At 47.2% G+C, this 22595-nt stretch overlaps 1 pseudogene; it reads left to right on the top strand.

The window, feature by feature from the left end:
* The first annotated feature begins 6960 nt into the window (after positions 1–6960).
* LOC106591976 (nuclear pore complex protein Nup50-like) overlaps positions 6961–22595 on the top strand; it is a 31557-nt pseudogene continuing 15922 nt past the window's right edge.

The raw sequence follows: 22595 nt of genomic DNA, 5'->3' as shown, positions 1-22595 counted from the left end.
TAGTTAGTACCCTTCCCAGTCACTAGTTAGTACCCTTCCCTGTCACTAGTTAGTACCCTTCCCTGTCACTAGTTAGTACCCTTCCCGTCACTAGTTAGTACCCTTCCCTGTCACTAGTTAGTACCCTTCCCAGTCACTAGTTAGTACCCTTCCCTGTCACTAGTTAGTACCCTTCCCTGTCACTAGTTAGTACCCTTCCCTGTCACTAGTTAGTACCCTTCCCTGTCACTAGTTAGTACCCTTCCCTGTCACTAGTTAGTACCCTTCCCTGTCACTAGTTAGTACCCTTCCCTGCCACTAGTTAGTACCCTTCCTGTCACTAGTTAGTACCCTTCCCTGTCACTAGTTAGTACCCTTCCCTGTCACTAGTTAGTACCCTTCCCTGTCACTAGTTAGTACCCTTCCCTGTCACTAGTTAGTACCCTTCCCTGTCACTAGTTAGTACCCTTCCCTGTCACTAGTTAGTACCCTTCCCTGTCACTAGTTAGTACCCTTCCCTGTCACTAGTTAGTACCCTTCCTGTCACTAGTTAGTACCCTTCCCTGTCACTAGTTAGTACCCTTCCCTGTCACTAGGATCCCCGTAGTTAGCCTTCCCTGTCACTAGTTAGTACCCTTCCCTGTCACTAGTTAGTACCCTTCCCTGTCACTAGTTAGTACCCTTCCCTGTCACTAGTTAGTACCCTTCCCTGTCACTAGTTAGTACCCTTCCCTGTCACTAGTTAGTACCCTTCCCCTGTCACTAGTTAGTACCCTGTAACTATTCCTAGGAGAGAAATACACATTAATTCCACAGTTAGCATTGTAGTTCTCGTTTCTTTTGATAATGGTGATTGTGTTGAATCATGAAATTAATTTGTCACTCTACTAATTACTGTATAACGCCGCTAAACTAATTGGGTGTAATTCTACTCGGCGATTTGCATAGCGCCTGATTGACATTTAAATACGACACGCGTCCCAAACGGAACCCTGCTGTTCGCTACGTAAGTGCACTGACGTTAATAACCCGAGCCCTATGAGCCCTGGTCCAAAGTAGTGCACTATATAGTGAATAAGGTGGCCATTTTGGATGTAGCTAATGTCATGATGAGAACAGACCAGCTATTAGAGATGGCTGCTGTAGGAATTATGATTTAAGACCTCTGGATTTTAATTCCAGAACATCACTAAAAGAGATGGGGATGTTTTCTATGAGACAAATAGTTCATTATAATAGTTTATATGGAATTATATGGTTTGAAAGAAGCTGTTTATATCTTTCAAATATTGTACCGGATTTATCTGTGTATCCAATTTCAATTCTTTGCTCTGAACGAAGCTCTGAAATAACAAACTTGTGGTTGAACATGTATTGTCCTTGTCCTGATGTATTGACGGCGTGTTAGAATCAGAAACTCATCGGCAATAATCGCTGGGGGTCTGACATCCTCTCATAGTGATTAAAACAGTCTCTGTCTGTCCAGGGAAATAACAAGCCTGTGATTCTAACAGTGTGTGTGTGTGTGACTGTGTGACTGTGTGACTGTGTGTGTGTGTGTGTGGTGTGTGTGTGTGGTGTGTGGTGTGTGGTGTGTGGTGTGTGTGTGTGTGTGTGTGTGTGTGTGTGTGTGTGTGTGTAACTCTTAACCTGCCTATGGAAGTGCTTCCCCCATAGTGCCCAGTAGGGCTCCTCCATTTTGTCAGCCTGGCTGGTAATCTCCTCCACCCAGCAGGCAGGCAGAGGGCCTCCTTTTGTTACCCCATCTACGCCCCTTCTCCCTGGGCTGGAGAATAGCCTACCAAGGCCCTCTATGGATGACTGAACCTAATGCACTTCACTGATGCTCTGAATACCGGTAAGACAAATGAATATCATTATCAAGTTGAAAAGTAAACAGTCAATTTAAAAAACAATACAGCAAGCTAGATGGCTTCCCAGCATGCATTTCACTCCACTGACCCATGGTAGTTGGCTTCCCCAGCATGCATTTCACTCCACTGACCCATGGTAGTTGGCTTCCCAGCATGCATTTCACTCCACTGACCCATGGTAGTTGGCTTTCCCAGCATGCATTTCACTCCAATGACCCATGGTAGTTGGCTTCCCCAGCATGCATTTCACTCCACTGACCCATGGTAGTTGGCTACCCAGCATGCATTTCACTCCACTGACCCATGGTAGTTGGCTTCCCCAGCATGCATTTCACTACACTGACCCATGGTAGTTGGCTTCCCAGCATGCATTTCACTCCACTGACCCATGGTAGTTGGCTTCCCCAGCATGCATTTCACTCCACTGACCCATGGTAGTTGGCTTCCCCAGCATGCATTTCACTCCACTGACCCATGGTAGTTGGCTTCCCCCGCATGCATTTCACTCCACTGACCCATGGTAGTTGGCTTCCCCAGCATGCATTTCACTCCACTGACCCATGGTAGTTGGCTTCCCCAGCATGCATTTCACTCCACTGACCCATGGTAGTTGGCTTCCCAGCATGCATTTCACTCCACTGACCCATGGTAGTTGGCTTCCCAGCATGCATTTCACTCCACTGACCCATGGTAGTTGGCTTCCCCAGCATGCATTTCACTCCACTGACCCATGGTAGTTGGCTTCCCCAGCATGCATTTCACTCCACTGACCCATGGTAGTTGGCTTCCCCAGCATGCATTTCACTCCACTGACCCATGGTAGTTGGCTTCCCCAGCATGCATTTCACTCCACTGACCCATGGTAGTTGGCTTCCCCAGCATGCATTTCACTCCACTGACCCATGGTAGTTGGCTTCCCCAGCATGCATTTCACTCCACTGACCCATGGTAGTTGGCTTCCCCAGCATGCATTTCACTCCACTGTAAAATTATTTTAGAGGTCCTCTTTGTTTCATGCACCTTACATTTATATTTACCTTGAATTATCCTCAATGACCTTTTTTGTCCCTGCTCTCTCCACGTTGTAACAGCTTTCTCTTTCTAGCAGTGCCCAACCAACCAACCCAAGGCTCCCCGGCCTACTGTCTTCTCCTCCTGGCCAGACCAGCTGCTCCGGGCTGAAGTTTCCCCTGGTCAAGGGGCCTCTAGAGCCCCCAGCTCACTTCCTCCTTTTCTCCAGCACCTGTTCCTGCCTTGTCAAGACCCTGGCACTGGACTGGAGAATCCTGGGAGCTTGGAGACCGGCCATCTGCTCTGCTTCCCAACTCTACACTATTCTATAGTTCTACCTCCCTAGTCCCTGGAGCCTCTGTAGTCTGCAGCCTGGCCTACTGCAGCCATGGTCTACTGCAGCCTGGTCTACTGCAGCCTGGCCTACTGCAGCCTGGTCTACTGCAGCCATGCCTACTGCAGTACTGGAGCCATTCTACCCTCAGTCCCTGGAGCCTCTGTAGCCTGCAGCCATGGCCTACTGCAGCCATGGCCTACTGCAGCCATGGTCTACTGCAGCCTGGTCTACTGCAGCCATGGCCTACTGCAGCCATGGCCTACTGCAGCCTGGTCTACTGCAGCCTGGTCTACTGCAGCCTGGTCTACTGCAGCCTGGTCTACTGCAGCCATGGCCTACTGCAGCCTGGTCTACTGCAGCCATGGCCTACTGCAGCCTTGTCTACTGCAGCCTGGTCTACTGCAGCCATGGTCTACTGCAGCCTGGCCTACTGCAGCCATGGCCTACTGCAGCCTGGTCTACTGCAGCCATGGCCTACTGCAGTACTGGCCATTCTACCCTCAGTCCCTGGAGCCTCTGTAGCCTGCAGCCATGGCCTACTGCAGCCTGGCCTACTGCAGCCATGGCCTACTGCTGCCTGGTCTACTGCAGGCATGGCCTACTGCAGCCTTGTCTACTGCAGCCTTGTCTACTGCAGCCTGGTCTACTGCAGCCATGGTCTACTGCAGCCTGGTCTACTGCAGCCTGGTCTACTGCAGCCATGGCCTACTGCAGCTCTACTGGGCCTTCTGCACCCTCAGTCCCTGGAGCCTCTGTAGGCCTGCAGCCTGGTCTACTGCAGCCTGGCCTACTGCAGCCATGGCCTACTGCTGCCTGGTCTACTGCAGCCCTGGCCTACTGCAGCCTTGTCTACTGCAGCCTTGTCTACTGCAGCCTTGTCTACTGCAGCCATGGTCTACTGCAGCCTGGTCTACTGCAGCCTGGTCTACTGCAGCCTGGTCTACTGCAGCCTGGTCTACTGCAGCCATGGCCTACTGCAGCCTGGTCTACTGCAGCCATGGTCTACTGCAGCCTGGTCTACTGCAGCCTGGTCTACTGCAGCCATGGTCTACTGCAGCCTGGTCTACTGCAGCCTGGTCTACTGCAGCCTGGTCTACTGCAGCCTGGTCTACTGCAGCCATGGTCTACTGCAGCCATGGCCTACTGCAGCCTGGCCTACTGCAGCCTGGCCTACTGCAGCTCTGGAGCCTAGCTATTTTCATTTTGTATTATTTTTTATTTAACCTTTATTTAACTAGGCAAGTCAGTTAAGAACAAATTCTTATTTACAATGACGGCCCACCGAAAGGCAAAAGGCCTCCTGCGGGGACAGGGGCCTGGGATAAAAAGTATATTTTTGTATAAAATATAAATATAGGACAAAACACACATCAGGACAAGAGAGACAACACAACACTACATAAAGAGAGACAACACTACATAAAGAGAAACCTAAGACAACAACACAGCATGGTAGCAACACATGACAACACAGCATGGTAGAAACACAACATGGTAGCAGCACAACATGGTAGCAAACAAAACAGGGTACAAACATTATTGGGTACAGACAACAGCACAAAGGGCAAGAAGGTAGAGACAACAATACATCACTCAAAGCAGCCACAACTGTCAGTAAGAGTGTCCATGATTTGAGTCTTTGAATGAAGAGATTTGAGATAAAACTGTCCAGTTTGAGTGTTTGTTGCAGCTCGTTCCAGTCGCTAGCTGCAGCGAACTGAAAAGACGAGCGACCCAGGGATGTGTTCGCTTTGGGGACCTTTAACAGAATGTGACTGGCAGAACGGGTGTTGTATGTGGAGGATGAGGGCTGCAGTAGATATCTCAGATAGGGGGGGAGTGAGGCCTAAGAGGGGTTTTTATAAATAAGCATCTACCAGTGGGTCTTGCGACGGATATACAGAGATGAGCAGTTTAGAAGAGTATAGAGTGCAGCGATGTGTCCTGTAAGGAACATTGGTGGCAAATCTGATGGCCGAATGGTAAAGAACATCTAGCCGCTCGAGAGCACCCTTACCTGTCGATCTATAAATTACGTCTCCATAATCTAGCATGGGGTAGAGCCATAATGAGTTGAAGGAAGACACCATCTCATGCCATAAGTATCACAAGCACATTCTGTGTCTATTTTGAAACATACAGTATGAATATTGTACACGCCCCAAATGCCTCACTGACAAGATATAGTGTGGCACAACTCCAAGAGTGTGTGTGTGTGTGTGTGTGTGTGTGCGTGTGTGTGTGTGTAAATCTCCTCATCACAAGGCTCTTGAGGAAGTGAGTTTTGGGGTTATTTTTTGGGGGGGGGCATTTCAGTAGAAATATTTTAAAACAGACACCGAGCTCAGAAGGAATCTCAAACTCTGCTACAGGACTACAACTCCCATGAATGGTCCATATATTTCGCACTTGCGCATTGGGCCATCGGAGACGAGACGCGCGGAGATTCCGTTTTGTGAAATGGCGGCGTGAAAAAGGCCCGGAGAATTTTACTAAACTAAACCGAAGACTTTCTATTATATTGACAAGATAATCAAGTGACCGCTCTAACGATGGAAATACATGTTGTCAAAGATGAAACGCAGGCAGGAAGTAGAGACATTACTGAGCACGGTTACATGCACACTATAATGCGATTATTGTAGACAGGTTAATATAATAGTTCATTTAAAAGCGTTTACATGCTTTGCAAGAAGAACGATTTCCCTAATAATCCTGTTTACATGGACACATCTGAAGTCAAGCTACCTGATGGGACTTTTTGAATAAATGCAAAAAATTGCTGATCCAAAAAAACATTCTTACTACAGTGACTATGTTATTTTTGCCAAGAGTTCGACATATACAGTTTGTATGTTAAAACTATTTATAAGATAAATACTTTCAGTTTTTCCACTCATATATACCCGTTCAAAAGAGGAAGGCTTGCTTTACCAAGTGCTGAATTTGGTCAGTTTAATATCAAATTATTATTGTACTCAGTATGTTTCCATGCACACTAATACTTTGATATTAAATGGATTATGGCAGAAGGCTGATTATGCAATAGTCATGTAAACACCTTCGTCTGTTTATCTTGAAAATCGGCGTACGGTCAAAATCATACGCAATCTTTCGAATTATTAGGACGTGTAAACACAATCGTCATTCCAGAAGTGTATTTGACCTCAGCAATGGCTAGCACCAGCCAAGTGAACACCCATCTTTAGCAGGAGTCAGTTCGGAACGGAATCTATACTTCTTATAAGTAATTATTTTCACATACAAACTCAGAATCAAATATTCTTCCCCCAAAACAATAACATGTTGGCTGTGTTGGTAGAACGTTTATTTTTGACTGAATTTATCAGTTCCATCAGACATCCTTTTCAGGTGTGTCCATGTCAACAGGATTATTAGAGAAATCGTTCTTCTTTCAAAGCATGTAAACGTTTTTAATCGAACTATTACATGAATCCGACTATCCATAATAATCGCATTATTGTGTGCGTGTAAACGCAGTCTGAGGTCTGAGAGGGCAGATACACATATAAATACCATAAAGTCGTTGTTTTTTTTATTATTTATTTTTTATTAATCAAGTTCACGAAATAGTAAATCCGTCCACTTTTATCAGTGCATTGGTTACAGCCTAACCATTACGAAACTTATATTCCGCCAAAATAAATAAAAGCTCATGTAGCAAATTAGCAATTACATTTTAATAAGTTTATTAAACCCAAATTCTACACCTCTCTCATTGACCCCCATAACAACAAAATAAATCACTATTTCCGTGGGTGGAGTAAAACCTCTCGCTTTGCTTCTTCCTCGCTGATCGGACACCCAGCGACAATTCAAAGTTTAATAGCAATTCGGACTTGTTTTTACTATCAAGGGGGTTGTTTTATCGAAAACATTTTAATTAATTAGGGAAAAGGTACGTTAACTTTTATATGTAATGATATCTGAGCAGTAGTTGGCCTATAAAACACAGCTAGCAGGAGACTTCATGGTTGTTCATGTTATTGACGGTGATGCTACAGTAGCTAGCATGGAATAATATGTTGTTTATAAGGCCATGCTAAAACACACAAAGTACACTTTTTTTTAAACGTTACTCTACACGACGGTGCCTAAAAGATACCGATCTATAATGCTAAAAAAAAACTAGCTAAATTGCTAAATTGGTTAGCGAACTAGCTAGTTAGCTTGCTAGCTACATGCTACCGGCAGTTGATGTTCGCCAACTTTAGTCGGCTAGCTACTTTTGTCTTTTGAAATTGACACACATTTTTATAAAAGTTTGCTAACATTAGGGAAAGGAAATCCACCCACAGATGGTTGGTGAAATGATCCTTAAAAACCAAAAAGAGAAAATACGTACTGGATTATATGTAACGTTAGTTAGCTAACTAGTATTACATCTAGCTAGCTACTACCAGGCATTTAGCCATAGTAATGGTACAAGCTAAAGTTACCTGTGGTGATATTTCAGAATTAGCAGCTCATAACTATTCACTAAACAAGAACATATATATATATGTGCTCTTTTTGTCCTCAACTTTCACTCTCTTGTACAACAATTTGTGTGATTTTTAAATCAGTATCAACGCTAGTTAGCTACTAGTAACTAGCTACATCAACTCAGTCTTAACAGGACATGGGGGAAATCACTCACCTTAATTAACTAGTTACTGTAGTTAACTTTAGTTTACTGGAGTTCATTAGTTCGTCCAGGTCCCTGATGTTGAAATATTGTTATTGACATTCTCTAGTGTTTTATTGTATTTGTTTTATAGTAAACTTGTATCATGTACCACTAGAACTCACTTATTAAATAACTCTACATTTTTTTAAAAGTGTATATGTTAATAATCACATTTGGATTAATGTGTGTGTGTGTGTGTGTTTCTCGACTATCTCTTGTGTTGTCTTCCAGAGAGCAGCGTTGTCATGGCGAAGAGGATTGCTGATAAAGAACTGACTGACCGGAACTGGGACCAGGAGGATGATGGAGAGGAGGTGGGTTGTTTCACTGTGTTTCTACAGCCTCACTGATTTATTTATTTCACCTTTATTTAAACCAGGTAGGCTAGTTGAGAACAAGTCCTTTATTTAAACCAGGTAGGCTAGTTGAGAACAAGTCCTTTATTTAACCAGGTAGGCTAGTTGAGAACAAGTCCTTTATTTAACCAGGTAGGCTAGTTGAGAACAAGTCCTTTATTTAACCAGGTAGGCTAGTTGAGAACAAGTCCTTTATTTAACCAGGTAGGCTAGTTGAGAACAAGTCCTTTATTTAACCAGGTAGGCTAGTTGAGAACAAGTCCTTTATTTAAACCAGGTAGGCTAGTTGAGAACAAGTCCTTTATTTAACCAGGTAGGCTAGTTGAGAACAAGTCCTTTATTTAAACCAGGTAGGCTAGTTGAGAACAAGTCCTTTATTTAACCAGGTAGGCTAGTTGAGAACAAGTCCTTTATTTAACCAGGGTAGGCTAGTTGAGAACAAGTCCTTTATTTAAACCAGGTAGGCTAGTTGAGAACAAGTCCTTTATTTAACCAGGTAGGCTAGTTGAGAACAAGTCCTTTATTTAAACCAGGTAGGCTAGTTGAGAACAAGTCCTTTATTTAACCAGGTAGGTTAGTTGAGAACAAGTCCTTTATTTAACCAGGTAGGCTCGTTGAGAACAAGTCCTTTATTTAACCAGGTAGGCTAGTTGAGAACAAGTCCTTTATTTAACCAGGTAGGCTAGTTGAGAACAAGTCCTTTATTTAACCAGGGTAGGCTAGTTGAGAACAAGTCCTTTATTTAAACCAGGTAGGCTAGTTGAGAACAAGTCCTTTATTTAACCAGGTAGGCTAGTTGAGAACAAGTCCTTTATTTAACCAGGTAGGCTAGTTGAGAACAAGTCCTTTATTTAACCAGGTAGGCTAGTTGAGAACAAGTTCTCATTTACAACTGCGACCTGGCCAAGATAAAGCAAAGCAGTTTGACAACATACAACAACACAGAGTTACACATGGAATAAAACAAACATACAGTCAATAATACAGTAGAAAAATAAGTCTATATACAATGTGAGCAAATGAGGTGCGATAAGGGAGGTAAAGGCAAAAAAAGTCCGTGGTGGCAAAGTAAATACAATATAGCAAGTAAAACACTGGAATGGTAGATTTGTAGTAGAAGAAAGTGCAAAGTAGAAATAGAGTTAATGGGGTGCAAAGGAGCAAAATAAACTAAATAAATACAGTAGGGGAAGAGGTAGTTGTTTGGGCTAAATTATAGATGGGCTATGTACAGGTGCAGTGATCTGTGAGCTGCTCTGACAGCTGGTGCTTAAAGCTAGTGAGGGAGATGAGTGTTTCCAGTTTCAGAGATTTTTGTAGATTTCTTTTTTCTGATAAACTATATTGACTGTATAATAATACACAGCCTGCAGGAACATGTCCCGGGGGTTCAGGCTTTTAACACATCCTGCCAAGTAACTAGTACAAAATTATTAGTCTCCCTTTCTGTTGTTGGCTGTTTTCAATAGTTTCAGCATCCCCACGAAATTATAATAAATAGACAACTGCATGTGGTGTAAAAACAGTTATCTGATTTAGTATGGAGGGGGTTGGATAGGTCTTCAGTGATTGGTGTGGAGGGGGTTGGATAGGTCTTCAGTGATTGGTGTGGAGGGGGTTGGATAGACCTTCAGTGATTGGTGTGGAGGGGGTTGGATAGGCCTTCAGTGATTGGTGTGGAGGGGTTGGATAGGTCTTCAGTGATTGGTGTGGAGGGGTTGGATAGACCTTCAGTGATTGGTGTGGAGGGGGTTGGATAGGGGTTGGATAGGTCTTCAGTGATTGGTGTGGAGGGGGTTGGATAGGCCTTCAGTGATTGGTGTGGAGGGGGTTGGATAGGTCTTCAGTGATTGGTGTGGAGGGGGTTGGATAGACCTTCAGTGATTGGTGTGGAGGGGGGTTGGATAGGTCTTCAGTGATTGGTGTGGAGGGGGTTGGATAGGCCTTCAGTGATTGGTGTGGAGGGGGTTGGATAGGCCTTCAGTGATTGGTGTGGAGGGGGTTACATAGGCCTTCAGTGATTGGTGTGGAGGGGGTTGGATAGGCCTTCAGTGATTGGTGTGGAGGGGGTTGGATAGGCCTTCAGTGATTGGTATGGAGGGGGTTGGATAGACCTTCAGTGATTGGTGTGGAGGGGGGTTGGATAGGCCTTCAGTGATTGGTATAGAGGGGGTTGGATAGGCCTCAGTGATTGGTGTGGAGGGGGTTGGATAGGTCTTCAGTGATTGGTGTGGAGGGGGTTGGATAGGCCTTCAGTGATTGGTGTGGAGGGGGTTGGATAGGTCTTCAGTGATTGGTGTGGAGGGGGTTGGATAGACCTTCAGTGATTGGTGTGGAGGGGTTGGATAGGTCTTCAGTGATTGGTGTGGAGGGGGTTGGATAGGCCTTCAGTGATTGGTATGGAGGGGGTTGGATAGGTCTTCAGTGATTGGTGTGGAGGGGGTTGGATAGACCTTCAGTGATTGGTGTGGAGGGGGTTGGATAGGCCTTCAGTGATTGGTGTGGAGGGGGGTTGGATAGGCCTTCAGTGATTGGTATGGAGGGGTTGGATAGGTCTTCAGTGATTGGTGTGGAGGGGGTTGGATAGGCCTTCAGTGATTGGTGTGGAGGGGGTTGGATAGGCCTTCAGTGATTGGTATGGAGGGGGTTGGATAGGGGTTGGATAGGTCTTCAGTGATTGGTGTGGAGGGGGTTGGATAGGCCTTCAGTGATTGGTGTGGAGGGGGTTGGATAGGGGTTGGATAGGCCTTCAGTGATTGGTGTGGAGGGGGTTGGATAGGCCTTCAGTGATTGGTGTGGAGGGGGTTGGATAGGCCTTCAGTGATTGGTGTGGAGGGGGTTGGATAGGCCTTCAGTGATTGCTATGGAGGGGGTTGGATAGGTCTTCAGTGATTGGTGTGGAGGGATAGGCCTTCAGTGATTGGTATGGAGGGGGTTGGATAGGTCTTCAGTGATTGGTGTGGAGGGGGTTGGTTAGGGGTTGGATAGGCCTTCAGTGATTGGTGTGGAGGGGTTGGATAGGTCTTCAGTGATTGGTGTGGAGGGGTTGGATAGGCCTTCAGTGATTGGTGTGGAGGGGGGTTGGATAGGCCTTCAGTGATTGGTATGGAGGGGGTTGGATAGGGGTTGGATAGACCTTCAGTGATTGGTGTGGAGGGGGTTGGATAGACCTTCAGTGATTGGTGTGGAGGGGGTTGGATAGGTCTTCAGTGATTGGTGTGGAGGGGGTTGGATAGGTCTTCAGTGATTGGTGTGGAGGGGGTTGGATAGACCTTCAGTGATTTGCGTGGAGGGGTTGGATAGGCCTTCAGTGATTGGTATGGAGGGGTTGGATAGGCCTTCAGTGATTGGTATGGAGGGGGTTGGATAGGGGTTGGATAGGCCTTCAGTGATTGGTATAGAGGGGTTGGATAGGCCTTCAGTGATTGGTATGGAGGGGGGTTGGATAGGTCTTCAGTGATTGGTGTGGAGGGGGTTGGTTAGGGGTTGGATAGGCCTTCAGTGATTGGTGTGGAGGGGGTTGGATAGGTCTTCAGTGATTGGTGTGGAGGGGGTTGGATAGGCCTTCAGTGATTGGTGTGGAGGGGGTTGGATAGGCCTTCAGTGATTGGTATGGAGGGGGGTTGGATAGACCTTCAGTGATTGGTGTGGAGGGGTTGGATAGACCTTCAGTGATTGGTGTGGAGGGGGTTGGATAGGTCTTCAGTGATTGGTGTGGAGGGGGGTTGGATAGGTCTTCAGTGATTGGTGTGGAGGGGGTTGGATAGACCTTCAGTGATTTGCGTGGAGGGGGTTGGATAGGCCTTCAGTGATTGGTATGGAGGGGTTGGATAGGCCTTCAGTGATTGGTATGGAGGGGGTTGGATAGGGGTTGGATAGGCCTTCAGTGATTGGTATAGAGGGGGTTGGATAGGCCTTCAGTGATTGGTGTGGAGGGGTTGGATAGGCCTTCAGTGATTGGTGTGGAGGGGGTTGGATAGGCCTTCAGTGATTGGTGTGGAGGGGGTTGGAAAGGTCTGCAGGGATTGGTGTGGAGGAGGTTGGATAGGACTTCAGTGATTGGTGTGGAGGGGGTTGGATAGGCCTTCAGTGATTGGTGTGGAGGGGGTTGGATAGACCTTCAGTGATTGGTGTGGAGGGGGTTGGATAGGCCTTCAGTGATTGGTGTGGAGGGGGTTGGAAAGGTCTGCAGGGATTGGTGTGGAGGAGGTTGGATAGGACTTCAGTGATTGGTGTGGAGGGGTTGGATAGGCCTTCAGTGATTGGTGTGGAGGGGGTTGGATAGGCCTTCAGTGATTGGTGTGGAGGGGTTGGATAGGCCTTCAGTGATTGGTATGGAGGGGGTTGGATAGACCTTCAGTGATTGGTATAGAGGGGGTTGGATAGGGGTTGGATAGGCCTTCAGTGATTGGTGTGGAGGGGGTTGGATAGGTCTTCAGTGATTGGTGTGGAGGGGGTTGGATAGGCCTTCAGTGATTGGTATGGAGGGGGTTGGATAGGCCTTCAGTGATTGGTGTGGAGGGGGGTTGGATAGACCTTCAGTGATTGGTATGGAGGGGGTTGGATAGGCCAGTTATTGGTGTGGAGGGGGGTTGGATAGGCCAGTTATTGGTGTGGAGGGGGTTGGATAGGGGTTGGATAGGTCTTCAGTGATTGGTGTGGAGGGGGTTGGATAGGTCTTCAGTGATTGGTATGGAGGGGGTTGGATAGGGGTTGGATAGACCTTCAGTGATTGGTGTGGAGGGGGGTTGGATAGGCCTTCAGTGATTGGTATGGAGGGGGTTGGATAGGTCTTCAGTGATTGGTATGGAGGGGGTTGGATAGGCCTTCAGTGATTGGTGTGGAGGGGGTTGGATAGGTCTTCAGTGATTGGTATGGAGGGGGTTGGATAGGTCTTCAGTGATTGGTATGGAGGGGGTTGGATAGGTGGTTGGATAGGCCTTCAGTGATTGGTGTGGAGGGGGTTGGATAGGCCTTCAGTGATTGGTGTAGAGTTTTGGATGACAGCGGTCTACCTATGAGTTACGTTTTATGAGTTTTGTGTATTTTTTTAAACACACATTTTCTCTCCTCTGCTCCTGACTGCATGTGCTGCTATAGAAATAGAATGACTAGAACGGCTGGTGGTATAATGGGAGGACTGGCGGCCATGTTGAGTGTCGTCTCCCCCCCCCATAGGAGCAAAGCTAGGTTATAAAATGAGAAGGTTAAAGACAACGGCTTCACAGTAATGTTTGAGGTTCTACCTCTCTGAATCAACCACGGGACCAGCTCCAGTATTGGAGCTACGCTGCCTCGGCAGAAGGCAAGCTCTCCGAAACAGATCAGGAGGTTGGTAAGGAAATAAAATAGTTTAGTTTATCGGTTAGCCCCGAGTCACTGAGGTTACAAAGAAGCTTGTCAAAACACCATGTTGATTCAATGTTGTAGAACCCCCGTCTTCAAAGGGGGGGGTCACTCTAGACCCAAACTGCTATAGACCTATATCCATCCTGCCCTGCCTTTCTAAAGTCTTCGAAAGCCAAGTTAATAAACAGATCACTGACCATTTCGAATCCCACCGTACCTTCTCCGCTGTGCAATCCGGTTTCCGAGCTGGTCATGGGTAACACCTCAGCCACGCTCAAGGTCCTAAACGATATCATAACCCGTCATCGATAAAAGACATTACTGTGCAGCCGTTTTCATCGACCTGGCCAAGGCTTTCGACTCGATCACCACATTCTTATCAGCAGACTCAACAGCCTTGGTTTCTCAAATGACTGCCTCGCCTGGTTCACCAACTACTTCTCAGATAGAGTTCAGTGTGTCAAATCGGAGGGCCTACTGTCTGGACCTCTGGCAGTCTCTATGGGGGTACCACAGGGTTAAATTCTCGGGCCGACTCTTTACTCTGTATATATCAACGATGTCGCTCTTGCTGCGGGTGATTCCCTGATCCACCTCTACGCAGACGACACCATTCTGTATACTTCTGGCCCCTCTTTGGACACTGTGTTAACCCTCCAGATGAGCTTCAATGCCATACAACACTCCTTCCATGGCCTCCAACTGCTCTTAAATGCTAGTAAAACCAAATGCATGCTTTTCAACCGTTCGCTGCCCGCACCCGCCCGCCCGACTAGCATCACTACTCTGGACGGTTCTGACCTAGAATATGTGGACAACTACAAATACCTAGGTGTCTGGTTAGACTGTAAACACTCCTTCCAGACTCCTATTAAACATCTCCAATCCAAAATCAAATCTAGAATTGGCTTCCTATTTCGCAACAAAGCCTCCTTCACTCATGCCGCCAAACTTACCCTCGTAAAACTGACCATCCTACCGATCCTCGACTTCGGCGATGTCATCTACAAAATAGCTTCCAATGCCCTAGTCAGCAAACTGGATGCAGTCTATCACAGTGCCATCCGTTTTGTCACCAAAGCCCCATATACTACCCACCATTGCGACCTGTATGCTCTCGTTGGCTGGCCCTAGCTACATACTCGTCACCAAACCCACTGGCTCCAGGTCATCTATAAGTCTATGCTAGGTAAAGCTCCGCCTTATCTCAGCTCACTGGTCACCATAGCAACACCCACCCGTAGCACGCGCTCCAGCATGTATATCTCACTGGTCATCCCCAAAGCCAACACCTCCTTTGGCCGCCTTTCCTTCCAGTTCTCTGCTGCCAGTGACTGGAACGAATTGCAAAAATCGCTGAAGCTGGAGACTTATATTTCCCTCACTAACTTTAAACATCAGCTGTCAGAGCAGCTAACCGATCGCTGCAGCTGTACATAGTCCATCTGTAAACAGCCCACCCAATCTACCTACCTCATCCCCATATTGTTTTTATTTACTTTCTGCTCTTTTGCACACCAGTATCACTACTTACACATCATCATCTGCTCATCTATCAGTCCAGTGTTAATCTGCTAAATTGTAATTACTTTGCTACTACGGCTCATTTATTGCCTTACCTCCTCACTCCATTTACACACACTGTATATAGACTTTCTTTTTTCTCTACTGTATTATTGACTGTACGCTTGTTTACTCCATGTGTAACTCTGTGTTGTTGTTTTCAGTGTCACACTGCTTTGCTTTATCTTGGCCAGGTCGCAGTTGTAAATGAGAACTTGTTCTCAACTAGCCTAACCTGGTTAAATAAAGGACTTGTTCTCAACTAGCCTACCTGGTTAAATAAAGGACTTGTTCTCAACTAGCCTATATTACACAGTGAGGACGGACTATATTACACAGTGAGGACGGACTATATTACACAGTGAGGACGGACTATATTACACAGTGAGGGCGGACTATATTACACAGTGAGGGCGGACTATATTACACAGTGAGGGCGGACTATATTACACAGTGAGGGCGGACTATATTACACAGTGAGGACGGACTATATTACACAGTGAGGACGGACTATATTACACAGTGAGGACGGACTATATTACACAGTGAGGACGGACTATATTACACAGTGAGGACGGACTATATTACACAGTGAGGACGGACTATATTACACAGTGAGGACGGACTATATTACACAGTGAGGACGGACTATATTACACAGTGAGGACGGACTATATTACACAGTGAGGACGGACTATATTACACAGTGAGGACGGACTATATTACACAGTGAGGACGGACTATATTACACAGTGAGGACGGACTATATTACACAGTGAGGACGGACTATATGACACAGTGAGGACGGACTATATGACACAGTGAGGACGGACTATATGACACAGTGAGGACGGACTATACGACACAGTGAGGACGGACTATATGACACAGTGAGGACGGACTATATGACACAGTGAGGACGGACTATATGACACAGTGAGGACGGACTATATGACACAGTGAGGACGGACTATATGACACAGTGAGGACGGACTATATGACACAGTGAGGACGGACTATATGACACAGTGAGGACGGACTATATGACACAGTGAGGACGGACTATATGACACAGTGAGGACGGACTATATGACACAGTGAGGACGGACTATATGACACAGTGAGGACGGACTATATGACACAGTGAGGACGGACTGTAAGACACAGTGAGGACGGACTGTATGACACAGTGAGGACGGACTGTATGACACAGTGAGGACGGACTGTATGACACAGTGAGGACGGACTGTATGACACAGTGAGGACGGACTGTATGACACAGTGAGGACGGACTGTATGACACAGTGAGGACGGACTGTATGACACAGTGAGGACGGACTGTATGACACAGTGAGGACGGACTGTATGACACAGTGAGGACGGACTGTATGACACAGTGAGGACGGACTGTATGACACAGTGAGGACGGACTGTATGACACAGTGAGGACGGACTGTATGACACAGTGAGGACGGACTGTATGACACAGTGAGGACGGACTGTATGACACAGTGAGGACGGACTGTATGACACAGTGAGGACGGACTGTAGACACAGTGAGGACGGACTGTGACACAGTGAGGACGGACTGTATGACACAGTGAGGACGGACTGTATGACACAGTGAGGACGGACTGTATGACACAGTGAGGACGGACTGTATGACACAGTGAGGACGGACTGTATGACACAGTGAGGACGGACTGTATGACACAGTGAGGACGGACTGTATGACACAGTGAGGACGGACTGTATGACACAGTGAGGGCGGACTGTATGACACAGTGAGGGCGGACTGTATGACACAGTGAGGGCGGACTGTATGACACAGTGAGGGCGGACTGTATGACACAGTGAGGGCGGACTGTATGACACAGTGAGGGCGGACTGTATGACACAGTGAGGGCGGACTGTATGACACAGTGAGGTGAGGGCGGACTGTATGACACAGTGAGGGCGGACTGTATGACACAGTGAGGGCGGACTGTATTACACAGTGAGGGCGGACTGTATTACACAGTGAGGGCGGACTGTATTACACAGTGAGGGCGGACTGTATTACACAGTGAGGACGGACTGTATTACACAGTGAGGACGGACTGTATTACACAGTGAGGACGGACTATATTACACAGTGAGGACGGACTATATTACACAGTGAAGACGGACTATATTACACAGTGAGGACGGACTATATTACACAGTGAGGACGGACTATATTACACAGTGAGGACGGACTATATTACACAGTGAGGACGGACTATATTACACAGTGAGGACGGACTATATTACACAGTGAGGACGGACTATATTACACAGTGAGGACGGACTATATTACACAGTGAGGACGGACTATATTACACAGTGAGGACGGACTATATTACACAGTGAAGACGGACTATATTACACAGTGAGGACGGACTGTATTACACAGTGAGGACGGACTATATTACACAGTGAGGACGGACTATATTACACAGTGAGGACGGACTATATTACACAGTGAGGATGGACTGTACATATTTGATCCTATTTCTAATCGTTTTCTGATGGTGTTCATCAGGCAGGGATGTTTTCCATCGCTAGTGACGATGTGATGAAGAGCAGGCCCATCAAGAAGGCCAAGCGTCGTGCTGCTGGTTCAGAGGTAGGCTTCCTGACTGACTAACCAACAGGAACTAGCTCACTGCATGCTGTCTGTCTGTCAGTCAGAGGGGGGAAACCTGGGTCATGTTCATTAGGAGAAAGAACAAGCGTTTCTTATTGCATAAGTTCAGGTGGTAACTGCATCCCTGTTTTCATGTTTTCTTCAGTTTTAGTGGCTACTGAACACAACCCAGCTTTACTTTAACCCAATTCAGCAGTCCCTTCCTCCCAGCTTTACTTTAACCCAATTCAGCAGTCCCTTCCTCCCAGCTTTACTTTAACCCAATTCAGCAGTCCCTTCCTCCCAGCTTTACTTTAACCCAATTCAGCAGTCCCTTCCTCCCAGCTTTACTTTAACCCAATTCAGCAGTCCCTTCCTCCCAGCTTTACTTTAACCCAATTCAGCAGTCCCTTCCTCCCAGCTTTACTTTAACCCAATTCAGCAGTCCCTTCCTCCCAGCTTTACTTTAACCCAATTCAGCAGTCCCTTCCTCCCAGCTTTACTTTAACCCAATTCAGCAGTCCCTTCCTCCCAGCTTTACTTTAACCCAATTCAGCAGTCCCTTCCTCCCAGCTTTACTTTAACCCAATTCAGCAGTCCCTTCCTCCCAGCTTTACTTTAACCCAATTCAGCAGTCCCTTCCTCCCAGCTTTACTTTAACCCAATTCAGCAGTCCCTTCCTCCCAGCTTTACTTTAACCCAATTCAGCAGTCCCTTCCTCCCAGCTTTACTTTAACCCAATTCAGCAGTCCCTTCCTCCCAGCTTTACTTTAACCCAATTCAGCAGTCCCTTCCTCCCAGCTTTACTTTAACCCAATTCAGCAGTCCCTTCCTCCCAGCTTTACTTTAACCCAATTCAGCAGTCCCTTCCTCCCAGCTTTACTTTAACCCAATTCAGCAGTCCCTTCCTCCCAGCTTTACTTTAACCCAATTCAGCAGTCCCTTCCTCCCAGCTTTACTTTAACCCAATTCAGCAGTCCCTTCCTCCCAGCTTTACTTTAACCCAATTCAGCAGTCCCTTCCTCCCAGCTTTACTTTAACCCAATTCAGCAGTCCCTTCCTCCCAGCTTTACTTTAACCCAATTCAGCAGTCCCTTCCTCCCAGCTTTACTTTAACCCAATTCAGCAGTCCCTTCCTCCCAGCTTTACTTTAACCCAATTCAGCAGTCCCTTCCTCCCAGCTTTACTTTAACCCAATTCAGCAGTCCCTTCCTCCCAGCTTTACTTTAACCCAATTCAGCAGTCCCTTCCTCCCAGCTTTACTTTAACCCAATTCAGCAGTCCCTTCCTCCCAGCTTTACTTTAACCCAAGTCAAGCAGTCCCTTCCTTCCTTCCTTCCTTCCTCCTTCCTTCCTTCCTTCCTTCCTTCCTTCCTTCCTTCCTTCCTTCCTTCCTTCCTTCCTTCCTTCCTTCCTTCCAATTCCTTCCTTCCTTCCAGCTTTACTTTAACCCAAGACAAGCAGTCCTTCCTTCCTTCCTTCCTTCCTTCCTTCCTTCCTTGGATGCCAGAAGTCCTTTTTTAAAGCGCCCCCCCTCCGGTGATGTTTTAGCCTAATGGAGGGCGATGGAAGCATCCAGTTTCCTAGTGAATCATTTGTTTACTTCCTGTCTTTTCTGCCTACAGGGGCAGAGTGGAGGAGCGTTCAAAGTGTTTAAAGGTTTCTCCCTGGCCCCTACGTCTGGACCCGGGCCAGCTGCTGGGGGGGTCGCGACCTTCTCCGGGTTCGATAGCGGGGTAGGGTTCAAACCCCTGTCTGGACTGTCCAATGGGAACAGCGTCAAACCCGTCACTCCAGCCTTCACGGGGTTCACCTCGCCTACTGCCACCAAGACCACCGCCACACCAGGTAAGAGACTGATTGATTGTTAATGTGCAAGTCCGTTAGTATAACTTTTGAAAATCCTCCATTGTTCAGCGGGATCTGGTATGAGGATAATGGAGCTGAATCAGTGGGGTTCCCTCTGTGGATCTGGTATTACAGGATAATGGAGCTGAATCAGTGGGGTTCCCTCTGTGGATCTGGTATTACAGGATAATGGAGCTGAATCAGTGGGGTTCCCTCTGTGGATCTGGTATTACAGGATAATGGAGCTGAATCAGTGGGGTTCCCTCTGTGGATCTGGTATTACAGGATAATGGAGCTGAATCAGTGGGGTTCCCTCTGTGGATCTGGTATTACAGGATAATGGAGCTGAATCAGTGGGGTTCCCTCTGTGGATCTGGTATTACAGGATAATGGAGCTGAATCAGTGGGGTTCCCTCTGTGGATCTGGTATTACAGGATAATGGAGCTGAATCAGTGGGGTTCCCTCTGTGGATCTGGTATTACAGGATAATGGAGCTGAATCAGTGGGGTTCCCTCTGTGGATCTGGTATTACAGGATAATGGAGCTGAATCAGTGGGGTTCCCTCTGTGGATCTGGTATTACAGGATAATGGAGCTGAATCAGTGGGGTTCCCTCTGTGGATCTGGTATTACAGGATAATGGAGCTGAATCAGTGGGGTTCCCTCTGTGGATCTGGTATTACAGAATAATGGAGCTGAATCAGTGGGGTTCCCTCTGTGGATCTGGTATGAGGATAATGGAGCTGAATCAGTGGGGTTCCCTCTGTGGATCTGGTATTACAGGATAATGGAGATGAATCAGTGGGGTTCCCTCTGTGGATCTGGTATTACAGGATAATGGAGCTGAATCAGTGGGGTTCCCTCTGTGGATCTGGTATTACAGGATAATGGAGCTGAATCAGTGGGGTTCCCTCTGTGGATCTGGTATTACAGGATAATGGAGCTGAATCAGTGGGGTTCCCTCTGTGGATCTGGTATTACAGGATAATGGAGCTGAATCAGTGGGGTTCCCTCTGTGGATCTGGTATTACAGGATAATGGAGGTGAATCAGTGGGGTTCCCTCTGTGGATCTGGTATTACAGGATAATGGAGGTGAATCAGTGGGGTTCCCTCTGTGGATCTGGTATTACAGGATAATGGAGCTGAATCAGTGGGGTTCCCTCTGTGGATCTGGTATTACAGGATAATGGAGCTGAATCAGTGGGGTTCCCTCTGTGGATCTGGTATTACAGGATAATGGAGCTGAATCAGTGGGGTTCCCTCTGTGGATCTGGTATTACAGGATAATGGAGCTGAATCAGTGGGGTTCCCTCTGTGGATCTGGTATTACAGGATAATGGAGCTGAATCAGTGGGGTTCCCTCTGTGGATCTGGTATTACAGGATAATGGAGCTGAATCAGTGGGGTTCCCTCTGTGGATCTGGTATTACAGGATAATGGAGCTGAATCAGTGGGGTTCCCTCTGTGGATCTGGTATTACAGGATAATGGAGCTGAATCAGTGGGGTTCCCTCTGTGGATCTGGTATTACAGGATAATGGAGCTGAATCAGTGGGGTTCCCTCTGTGGATCTGGTATTACAGGATAATGGAGGTGAATCAGTGGGGTTCCCTCTGTGGATCTGGTATGAGGATAATGGAGCTGAATCAGTGGGGTTCCCTCTGTGGATCTGGTATTACAGGATAATGGAGCTGAATCAGTGGGGTTCCCTCTGTGGATCTGGTATTACAGGATAATGGAGCTGAATCAGTGGGGTTCCCTCTGTGGATCTGGTATTACAGGATAATGGAGCTGAATCAGTGGGGTTCCCTCTGTGGATCTGGTATTACAGGATAATGGAGCTGAATCAGTGGGGTTCCCTCTGTGGATCTGGTATTACAGGATAATGGAGCTGAATCAGTGGGGTTCCCTCTGTGGATCTGGTATTACAGGATAATGGAGCTGAATCAGTGGGGTTCCCTCTGTGGATCTGGTATTACAGGATAATGGAGCTGAATCAGTGGGGTTCCCTCTGTGGATCTGGTATTACAGGATAATGGAGCTGAATCAGTGGGGTTCCGTCTGTGGATCTGGTATTACAGGATAATGGAGCTGAATCAGTGGGGTTCCCTCTGTGGATCTGGTATTATAGGATAATGGAGCTGAATCAGTGGGGTTCCCTCTGTGGATCTGGTATTACAGGATAATGGAGCTGAATCAGTGGGGTTCCCTCTGTGGATCTGGTATGAGGATAATGGAGCTGAATCAGTGGGGTTCCCTCTGGATCTGCTATTACAGGATAATGGAGCTGAATCAGTGGGGTTCCCTCTGTGGATCTGGTATTACAGGATAATGGAGGTGAATCAGTGGGGTTCCCTCTGTGGATCTGCTATTACAGGATAATGGAGCTGAATCAGTGGGGTTCCCTCTGTGGATCTGCTATTACAGGATAATGGAGCTGAATCAGTGGGGTTCCCTCTGTGGATCTGGTATGAGGATAATGGAGCTGAATCAGTGGGGTTCCCTCTGTGGATCTGGTATTACAGGATAATGGAGCTGAATCAGTGGGGTTCGCTGTGTGGATCTGGTATTACAGGATAATGGAGCTGTCAGTGGGGTTCCCTCTGTGGATCTGGTATTACAGGATAATGGAGCTGAATCAGTGGGGTTCGCTGTGTGTGGCGGCTCCTCTCCCAGTGTGGTGCCTGAGGGCAGAATGACAGAACAGAGATGCTCCAGTAGTCAGTTAGTCTAGGACTTGTTCGTTCTCCGTCCGTCTCTCGCCGTCCGTCTCTCGCCGTCCGTCTCTCGCCGTCCGTCTCTCGCCGTCCGTCTCTCGCTCTCCGTCTCTCTCCGTCCGTCTCTCGCTCTCCGTCTCTCGCTGTCCGTCTCTCGCCCTCCGTCTCTCTCCGTCCGTCTCTCGCCGTCCGTCTCTCGCCGTCCGTCTCTCGCTCTCCGTCTC

Source organism: Salmo salar, unplaced genomic scaffold (assembly GCF_905237065.1).
Source record: "Salmo salar unplaced genomic scaffold, Ssal_v3.1, whole genome shotgun sequence".
NCBI lineage: Eukaryota > Metazoa > Chordata > Actinopteri > Salmoniformes > Salmonidae > Salmo > Salmo salar.
This window is presented reverse-complemented; position numbering and strand designations above follow the sequence as displayed.